At 49.2% G+C, this 10,062-nt stretch overlaps 1 long non-coding RNA gene across 1 annotated transcript in view; it reads right to left on the bottom strand.

Moving 5' to 3' along the window:
* Window positions 1-9,860, bottom strand: part of LOC112069321 (uncharacterized) — a 119,000-nt gene extending 109,140 nt beyond the window's left edge. Inside the window, exon 1 of the long non-coding RNA XR_002893720.2 lies at window positions 9,622-9,860. This is a non-coding gene — a long non-coding RNA (uncharacterized lncRNA). The remainder of the gene's footprint in view (window positions 1-9,621) is intronic.
* Window positions 9,861-10,062: the final 202 nt, after the last annotated feature.

The raw sequence follows: 10,062 nt of genomic DNA, 5'->3' as shown, positions 1-10,062 counted from the left end.
CAGAGAGACACAGAGAGAGAGACACAGAGAGAGAGAGCGAGAGAGAGAGAACGTCAGAGAGAGAGCACAAGAAAGACAGGTTCTCTCCACAACAGGGAAGGTTCCAGAGCAGGCAGTCCTGATACCAACTACAAAGGCCTTCCCTCCCTTCTTCCCACATTAGGTCATTAATATTAATGAGACTTCCTGCCTTCTTGTTTTATCCGATATGAACATGAAAAAGCGTAAAAAGCATCAATTCCAGGAGTAGTGGCAACAGTTTGACCCGTAGCCCCGACGGGCAGCCGCGCCAGACTTCCTGTTCAAAGACAGGGACTCCTTTCATCAGGGGATGCTTTCTCTGCCGCAACACTGTCAGCCCATGCCATCTGGCTTCTTCTGACGAAACGCTAACTTCAAGACGCGGGCTACGTTGGGCTGCGCTGTGTTGGGCTGCGCTGTGTTGGGCTGCGCTGTGTTGGGCTGCGCTGTGTTGGGCTGCGCTGTGTTGGGCTGCGCTGTGTTGCTGCGGTTCTTGGCTGCGTGTCTTGGCTGCGGTGTCTTGGCTTGCGGTGTCTTTTGGCTGCGGTGTCTTGGCTGCCGGTGTCTTGGCTGCGGTGTGTTGGGCTGCGGTGTTGTGCTGCGGTGTCTTGCTGCGGTGTCTTGGCTGCCCGGTGTGTTGGCTGCCAGTGTGTTGGCTGCAGTGTGTTTGGTTGTAGTGTGTTGGCCTCTGGTGTGTTGGCTGCGGTCTGTTGGCTGCGGTGTGTGGCTGCGGTGTGTAGGCTGCGGTGTGTTGCTTGCGTGTTGTTGGCTGCCAGTGTTGTTGGGCTGAGTGTGTTGGCTGCAGTGTGTTGGTTGCAGTGTGTTGCTGGCAGTGTGTTGGCTGCCTTGTGTTGGCTCTGGTGTGTTGGCTGCAGGTGTTGGACTGCAGTGTGTTGGCCTCTGGTGTGTTTGTTGCACGTGTGTTAGGCTGCGTAGTTGGCTGTAGGTGTTGGCTGGTAGTGTGTTGGCTGTAGTGTTTGGCTGCATTGTGTTGGCTCTTGGTTGTGTTAGGCTTGCAGTGGTGTTGGTTGCAGTGTGTGGTTTGCAGGTGTGTTGGTTGCAGTGTGTTGGCTCTGGTGTGTTGGTTGCAGTGTGTTGGTTGCGGTGTGTTGCTGCGCTGTGTTGGGCTGCGCTGTGTTGGGCTGCGCTGTGTTGGGCTGCGCTGTGTTGGGCTGCGCTGTGTTGGGCTGCGCTGTGTTGGGCTGCACTGTGTTGGGCTGCACTGTGTTGGGCTGCACTGTGTTGGGCTGTGCTGCAGAGCGAAGCTGTTTGTTTGAGGAGACTTTAGAGGGCTGTCACAGGGCTGGGATGATACCAGTATTGACATATTTTCTTCATGGCAAAAAAAATTTAAACACGAAGCAGACCAAACGCTTTGGTTCTGTAAAATATGGTGTGCTATAGCTTGAAAAATAAATACATGTGACTCTGGATGACAACAAAATGATGTTTTGTTTCCTTGCCATGATACTAACGAGTATCACGATACTGGTATCGTCCCAGACCTTGTGATAAACATACTTTAGTAACTGGACTGAGGCTCGCCCGTTTCCAGACTGCTGCCCCGGACCGCGTGCTACCTGCCTGTTACCACTCCAGTTAAATAATATTCACTGTTAAAACTGTCCACCAGGACGTGTCCGCTAGCCTAGCAGAGACAGTATGGTGGTAGGAGCCAGGCTGAGGCTCCACAGTACTCCAACCCAATAACTCCACCCCCTGTACTAGGCTTGAGAGGTATACACTACCTCCACTAGGCCCTAAACCATCCCCCCCAGACTCACCTCCACTAGGCCCTAAACCATCCCCCAGACTCACTCCACTAGGCCCTAAATCATCCCCAGACTCACCTCCACTAGGCCTAAACCATCCCCCAGACTCACCTCCACTAGGCCCTAAACCATCCCCCCAGACTCACCTCCACTAGGCCCTAAACCATCCCCCCAGACTCACCTCCACTAGGCCCTAGAACCATCCCCCCAGACTCACTCCACTAGGCCCTAAACCACCCCAGTACTCACTCCCCTGCCCTCACTCATCCTCCCGCACACATACTCCAAACCACCCCCCCAGACTCTCCCTACCCACCAATTGCTCTCCAAACGCTCCGGAAGGGTTACTGAACCAATGTCTGCTCCTGTCACTGTAGCCCACATTCACAATATGCTTTTACACACAAACACCCGCGAGCCTTCAAGAACAGCTAAATACCCCGCTGGTCCCGGGCCTGCCTTCAGACATCTGTAAAATATTTAGATTTGCTGCCCCACGACCGCAGCACACTGGCAGAGGTCTCCAGTCCCTCCAGCCGCAGCTTGGCAGGACATCTGAAGGAGCCAGAGCCAGCTCCTTGGCCTCATGGCTGCTTTCACAGCCACCCTCCTCCCAGCCTCCATCTCTTCCACCCTCCTCAGCCAGCCTCCACCCGCCCTCCCTCCATCCCAGCCTCCCTGCTACATCCTGAAGCGCTTGTAGCTCCCAGCAGCTCCTCTCCACTGCAGGACACGGCCGGCTGAGCCTCTCCTCTCCACTGCAGGGCAGGACACGGCCGGCCTGCCTGAGCTTCTCTCTTCCCACTGCAGGCAGGACACGGCCGGCCGAGCTTCTCCTCTCCTACTGCAGGGCAGGACACGGCCGCCGCCTGAGCTTCTCCTCTCCCACTGCAGGGCAGGACACGGCCGCCTGAGCTTCTCCTCTCCCACTGCAGGGCAGGACACGACGCCTGAGCTTCTCCTCTCCTACTGCAGGGCAGGACACGGCCGGCCGGCTGAGCTTTCTCCTCTCCTACTGCAGGGCGGACACGGCCCCCTGAGCTTCTCCTCTCCCACTGCAGGGCAGGACACGGCCGCCTGAGCTTCTCCTCTCCCACTGCAGGACCAGGACAACGCCCCCCTGAGGCTTCTCCTCTCCCACTGCAGGGCAGGACACGGCCGCCTGAGCTTCTCCTCTCCCACTGCAGGGCAGGACACGGCCCGCCTGAGCTTCTCCTCTCCTACTGCAGGGCAGGACACGGCCGCCGCCTGAGCTTCTCCCTCCCACTGCAGGGCAGGACACGGCCGGGCCGCCTGAGCTTCTCTCTCCTATTGCAGGCCAGGACACGGCCCCCTGAGCTTCTCCTCTCCCACTGCAGGGCAGGACACGGCCGCCTGAGCTTCTCCTCTCCACTGCAGGGCAGGACACGGCCGCCTGAGCTTCTCCTCTCCACTGCAGGGCAGGACACGGCCGGCCGCCTGAGCTTCTCCTCTCCCACTGCAAGGGCAGGACACAGGCCCCCTGAGCTTTCTCCTCTCCCCTGCAGGGCAGGACACGGCCGCCTGAGCTTCTCCTCTCCCACTGCAAGGCAGACACGGCCCCTTGAGCTTCTCCTCTCCCAACTGCAAGGGCCCAGGACACGGCCCGGCCGCTGAGCTTCTCCTCTCCCACTGCAGGGCAGGACACGGCGGCCGCCTGAGCTTCTCCTCCTCCCACTGCAAGGCAGGGAACGGCGGCCGCCTGAGCTTCTCCTCTCCCCCTGCAGGCAGGAACGGCGCGCTGACTTCTCCTCTCCCACTGCAAGGCAGACACGGCCCCTGAGCTTTCTCCTCTCCCTCTGCAGGGCAGGACACGGCCCCCTGAGCTTCTCCTCTCACTGCAGGCAGGACACGGCCGCTGAGCTTCTCCTCTCCCACTGCAGGCAGGACACGGCCCTCTGAGCTTCTCCTCTCCCACTGCAGGGCAGGACACGGCCCCCTGAGCTTCTCCTCTCCCACTGCAGGGGGGAATAAAAGTAATGTCCAGGCATTCAGTGTTAACTGGCAGAGCCCACAAGGGATCTTTAATAACAGCTTAGCCTAACAAGTGATGCATAATGTTTCCTCTGGGAGGCACAACAGAGTGGATATTACTATCTTTTTCTGTTCGTATATATAGTTTAAGTTGGATGTGCATAAAAAAAAAGACCCAGAGGGGGCCCCGGTAGCGGGAGAGCCCAGGACAGAGGGGGCCCCGGGTAGCGGAGAGCCCCAGGACCAGGGGGGCCCGGGTAGCGGAGAGCCCAGGACCAGAGGGGGCCCCGGGTAGCGGAGAGCCCCAAGACTAGGGGGGCCCCGGGTAGCGGAGCGCCAGGACCAGAGGGGGGCCCTGGTAGCGGAGAGCCCCAGGACCAGAGGGGGGCCCGGGTAGCGGAGAGCCCAAGACCAGAGGGGGCCCCGGGTAGCGGAGAGCCCAGGACCAGAGGGGGGCCCTGGTTAGCGGAGCCCAGGACCAAGAGGGGGGCCCTGGTTAGCGGAGATCCCCAAGACAGAGGGGGCCGAGGTAGCGGAGAGCCCCAGGACCAGAGGGGGCCCCAGCTAGCGGAGAGCCCCAGGACCAGAGGGGGCCCAGGACCAGAGGGGGCCCAAGGACCAGAGGGGGTATTTAAGGCAGCAAGGGCAGAATAGTCGGGTTCTTAAGAATCCTCTCTCCATGCCTCGACAAGGGTTCCAGAACCCCAGGACCTGAGACATAGGACCTGAGACCCAGCGAAGGCTGCTCCGAGGCTGGTCACAAATGCAGGAAGTGAAACAGAGACAGACAGTCTGTCACACACACACACACACACACACAGTCACACAAATGTACACGCTGTAGTCAACATGCTCTTTCCTGCTGTAAATCCTGTGTGAGAGCTTCAAGACTAATTTGCGGTGATGTTGGAACAAACGCCCACAGCGACACAGTCAACACTCCTCCATTTGAAATGATGTACTGAACTCTTTCTGCAATGCAGAGCGCAAATTCATTCTGCTTTTGTCTCGTCTCATGACAAATGCATACTGTTGCTGTCATTGCTCTACTGTTTACAGTGGCACATAGCATCTTGTAATTATTCCATGAAAGTGAATCTGTATCCTGGGGGAGTTGTAGTATGTGTGTTTGGTATAATCTAAAGAGATGTGGAGGAAAGGGGGACTACACAACAACAAATAAAGGAACTTTGTGCTTTTGAGCGATCTGTTCCAGCACAGTTCACAATCTGCCAACTTGGCTTTAGCTGCCGCGCCAACGACAGGGCTAGGCCCCGCTCACAGGGCTAGGCCACGCTCACAGTGCTAGGCCACACTCACAGGGCTAGGCCCCGCTTACAGGACTAGGCCACGCTCACAGGGCTAGGCCCCGCTCACAGGGCTAGGCCACGCTCACAGGGCTAGGCCACGCTCACAGGGCTAGGCCACGCTCACAGGGCTCAGAACATAAATACACAGTATATGTCTATGGACTGGCTCATGTGTGAGCCATAAAAGCTAATAGAGAAAGAGAGTTAAAATACTAAAATCATATGAGCCTGAGCATAGAGACATTTATGAGGTGCTCTTCCCTGGCTAAACTGTACGGTTTAGTCAGCTGTCCAGACTTATGTTACATTTTAGAATAATGTCAGAAAACCAGACGTTCTTAATAATTTAGGAAAACCCTATTGTACTAATATCGTATCTTAATTAATATTCAATAAAGCCTCATTAGGCCTACTTTGGGGCAATATTGGTAATCATATAATAGGCTAAAATAAACTGTTATCTTTTTAAATACTGTAATATCTTCACACAGAAGTAGATGGGCTATTGACGGAAAAATAGTGAATAACAGTGTGACATTGTGTGAGTCCCTTCGGAGTGATATAAAGAGCGGATGTTGTGTTGTCATTAGGGCTGGGCGATATATCGAATTCATTCGATGAATTTGAATTTATGTTTTAGTGCCTGTATTGCAAGAATTGAGTTTGTGTTTTTTTTTTTTTTATGAGAGTTCTGTCTTTTTGGTCTCGTCTCCTTGGTGCCTTCTGTGCTGTGTGCACCTTCCCACTCGCAGACACCAAGCCCCGCCCCCTTCCACTCACAACAACAAAGAGGAAAGCTCACCTCTTCCTCTCTGACAACAAGCAGTTTCAACTCACAATTTGCATTTGAGGATTGGTCCAACACAAAAATCGGTCATATGGACACTGAAACACATCGAGACATTCATTTTACTTTAATAGAGGATAACTTAATCTTTCTAACAATGCCCTTTTTATGTCTCAAAACTCCCAAAAAGTAGAACAGAGCAGACAATACAAAAAAAACAGGAGTTTCATCAATGAACATGATTGGAAAATGTATCCTCAGTTTCTGACTCACGCYGCAATTGCGGTACCGCTAGCAGRATTTTAGCAACAGACAGTTATGAGCTAACTGTTTAGTCTCTGTTTTATAAAATMAGCATAAAAATACACATTTATATCAGGAATTGGCAAATCGTTCTCATTCTGATAAATACGCATCTTATCCATGTAGGCCACCTGATTTCAACATCTAAACAAAAGTGAAAGGGCTATGCTGTTCAAACTGTTGGAGACAGACAGAAGGGTGTGTTCATAACAGTTTAAATGTTCTACCTTGTTAGCAAGCAAATATATCCAAGTTGGCTAGACTTTAAATATACAGATTAGCTGGCTACTCACTAGCACATGTGCTTGAGAGATTGTTAATGAGACCTGTGTTAATGTTCTAGAATGCCTGCTACCAGAAGCTAGTCATTTTTAATGAGACCTGTGTTAATGTTCTAGAATGCCTGCTACCAGAAGAGAGATTGTTAATGAGACCTGTGTTAATGTTCTAGAATGCCTGCTACCAGAAGAAGATTGTTAATGAGACCTGTGTTAATGTTCTAGAATGCCTGCTACCAGAAGAGACATTGTTAATGAGACCTGTGTTAATGTTCTAGAATGCCTGCTACCAGAGAGAGATTGTTAATGAGACCTGTGTTAATGTTCTAGAATGCCTGCTACCAGAAGCTAGTCATTGTTAATGAGACCTGTGTTAATGTTCTAGAATGCCTGCTACCAGAAGCTAGTCATTTTTAGTGGATGTGTATTGTGCTGGTTAAAATGTCAACAAAAAGGGTATTTTTCATAGACAGACCTGAAAACCAGGTCAGTGATTACTGCAACAAAAAAGCAGGTTAACCTATTTTAATAAAATAAGTAAATTATTAGTGGGTCTTATGGTTGAAGGCTTATATTTAGCCTAACTATAATTTTACAAACCCTGAATTCAGTAGATTATTCCTGACTGTTTGAAATGCAGTGTATTTGACCTTAAAATTGTACAACAAAGATTAGAGAAAATKTTTTATTTATTTATCAATCAATCAAATAATAAATAAATAAATATAATGAATTGCCCATAAGTTGGAAAGAAAAGAGAAATATGCTTTTTAGGCCATATCGCCCTGCCCTTGTTGTCATGGCCTGGGCTAACCCAGGAGCCCACCAACTGCTGCTCAGACTTTACACAGGGTCGGAGGTCAGTAATTTACTGTTTGTATGCCTTTGTAGTCAGTTTTCCCTCAGAGCACAGCAGACCTTGATGAGAAAGGGATCAATGTTTCAGAAAATGAAGAACTTTCATATCAAACCAGGAGCCGGAAGGCATCCTCGAAGGATATTTGAATCTGTGAACATCAGTGACCTTCATAAGATATAGAATGGAGATGATAGTCAAGCCTGTTCCTCAGATAGGTGAAATATTGACAGTCTAGTTGTTTGATGGGGTAAAAACAGCCTGCTCTCAGCACCCCACCAAAAGGTCTTCATAAGACAGAAGAGCAATTTTGGAAGGGCCAATTTTGCCACAAAATAAGATTGGTCAAAAAAAAAAAAAAAAACATTCTGTTCAAGTAAGGAAGTAAATATTTCACTTGTAGCCTAGGCATAGTATGTATCCTTTCTGTAGAGCCGGGGGGTAAACTCTGACATTATGCAAAAAGGAAGAATTTAATGTAGCTCAAAAAATAGCCTGGGGAGACTTCCTCATCAAACGTGCTTTAAGATAGAGAAAAGTCATTTTTTTGGTTCTTTGTAAAAATCCCCAAGGGCATGATGACTGTAAAAGTGGTCAGATGACAAATGTCACATCCCATCTTGAATACGATACTGGAGCCTGGCTGCTCGGCTACAAACAGGAAACTGTCAAAGGACTGAGATATTTTGTAAATTCCAATGTMCCAAATAACTAAGGCATTTCCACACTAGAGGCGACGCACATGGATTCACAGAATTCTCCACAAAGATGACTGTAGTGTAGACATTTCAACAACAAAAAATATATATTATATAACATTTCAATTTCACATATTTGGATAAAGCAGATATAATGTAAGAGCATAAATCCAATGATGTAAACTGTTACAATGTCAAACATGAGACAAACCGAGATAGGCCTCTTCCAGACAGATTTATAACCTAGATGCCACAACAACAAAAGCATAACCTAGTTTACAATGAAACAAATCATGACATTTCGCCAAAGGCTGTCAAAAACAATTCACGTCTCATCAGCAATCAAAAACAAGGTTACTGGCAGGCGGCCCTGCCTAAARGCTACAACCCGTTYACGCTCAGCCCGGTTTGAAGCAGCCAGCTTTTGGCTGCCATTGACTGATCATCCATCAGGTTCCTGACTAGATCCTTGATACTGTAGTTCAGAGAGACAGGCACTGATCTCATCTCCATCACCTAGCTGAGTGAGAGTGACTACTCTCTGTGTTGTTTTTGATGGAGAGCGGATGTGGCAACAGGAAGTTGAGTAATAATTAGGTCAACTCAGTCACTCCTGAATCATCGGTGGCTGTGTTCTGTTCTGGGAAACTGATGGTACAGAGCTGAGAGACATTGGGCTGTGAAAACAATGACAGCGTGAGCTGTGAGGTGAGAGCATCGTTCTCAATCTAGTACAAGACACAATATGGTGTTCTGTGGCAATAGGCCCACATTAAGTCAAATTCAACCTCTACCATATGGGTCTAGAGTAGACAAAGCATGTGTGTCATCTTGAGTGTCAGAGTTAAAAAGGTAATGTGTTAATCTTTACAGAATCTTCACAGTTGTGATCTCACACCATAAACTACTCAACAATTTGTGAAACAAGGCTGCAGAGAGCAGCTATTCCAGTACCTCTTCTCAGTACGGAATTGTAGGTATCAAGAACAAGACTTGACATAGCTAGTATTCAAAATACATTAGCTAGCTACAAATCAGCTAATTCATAGCAGTATATTGYCGTTCACTGTTCTGAAATCACCCCACATTTCCATTCTCATTTCAGACTGGAGAAACGAAACTGAGATCCAGGACAGGCTGACAAAAAGTTTGGAAAAWCAACAATATTTGCACGACTTTTGATAAACTGACGACAAACGTTAACTATTAGCTAGCTGTGAACATTATTAAACAACATACCTAGCTAGCTAAAATAACATAACCTTGCCGAACAGCTAGCTAGCTAACTAACTGTTGACAGTAACTTTACAGTAGAGACTATAGCAACGCGCTAATTCGCAAGATAAACTTTAGAAAACAGCTGGATTGCTAGCGGGCTAACGTTAGCTAACTACAGCACGATGGAAACAAGTAGCACTGTTTTCGTCTTGTTTGCTAAAACTTTCCGGAGCGTATTTACAAGTTACCCATAAATTAGCTTCTCTTCCTAGCTAGCTAACTTGCACATGTGGCAGTGGTATGGACGCTGGAAAGTAGCTAACAATAGCTGGTTAGTTAGCAAACTTCTGCCACAGACAGAACCATCTTTGCTTCGGCATTCTTACCAGGAAGTGGGAGCCTCACTTCGGTCTTCTGGTGGTGATGGCGGTTGTCTTTGCTTTGGGGCTTACTTTTCCAATCCAAAGTCGTGCTGCAGTCGAGTTTCCCTGTGCGCTAAAACAGAAGACCTCTAATTGTAAAATGAGTTGAATAGGTAGCTAGCTAGCTACGTGTTCAGAAAGAGTCCGTCAGGTCCTTACCATTCCTGACCCGTGGCAGTAATGTAAACAACTCTGGATTCCCGGAGCGAAGGGGCGGGGTAAATGTCAAAAAATAGAGGGGAACTGTCAAATACCGCGGGATGCGGGGATATATATATTTTTTGGGGGAAGGGATCTTCAGGGCATCTTTCAAAGGTAGACTAGTAGAAAGRGAAATCAAATGTAACAGTCATTTAGGCTTTAGAGAGTTGAAAGTTGATCTGAGCCTGGGCAGTGAAACTATAA

The sequence above is a fragment of the Salvelinus sp. IW2-2015 genome, unplaced genomic scaffold, assembly GCF_002910315.2.
Source record: "Salvelinus sp. IW2-2015 unplaced genomic scaffold, ASM291031v2 Un_scaffold986, whole genome shotgun sequence".
Classification (NCBI taxonomy): Eukaryota; Metazoa; Chordata; class Actinopteri; order Salmoniformes; family Salmonidae; genus Salvelinus; species Salvelinus sp. IW2-2015.
Note: the sequence above shows the minus strand (reverse complement) of the source record. Positions and strands in the feature narration are given on the sequence as shown.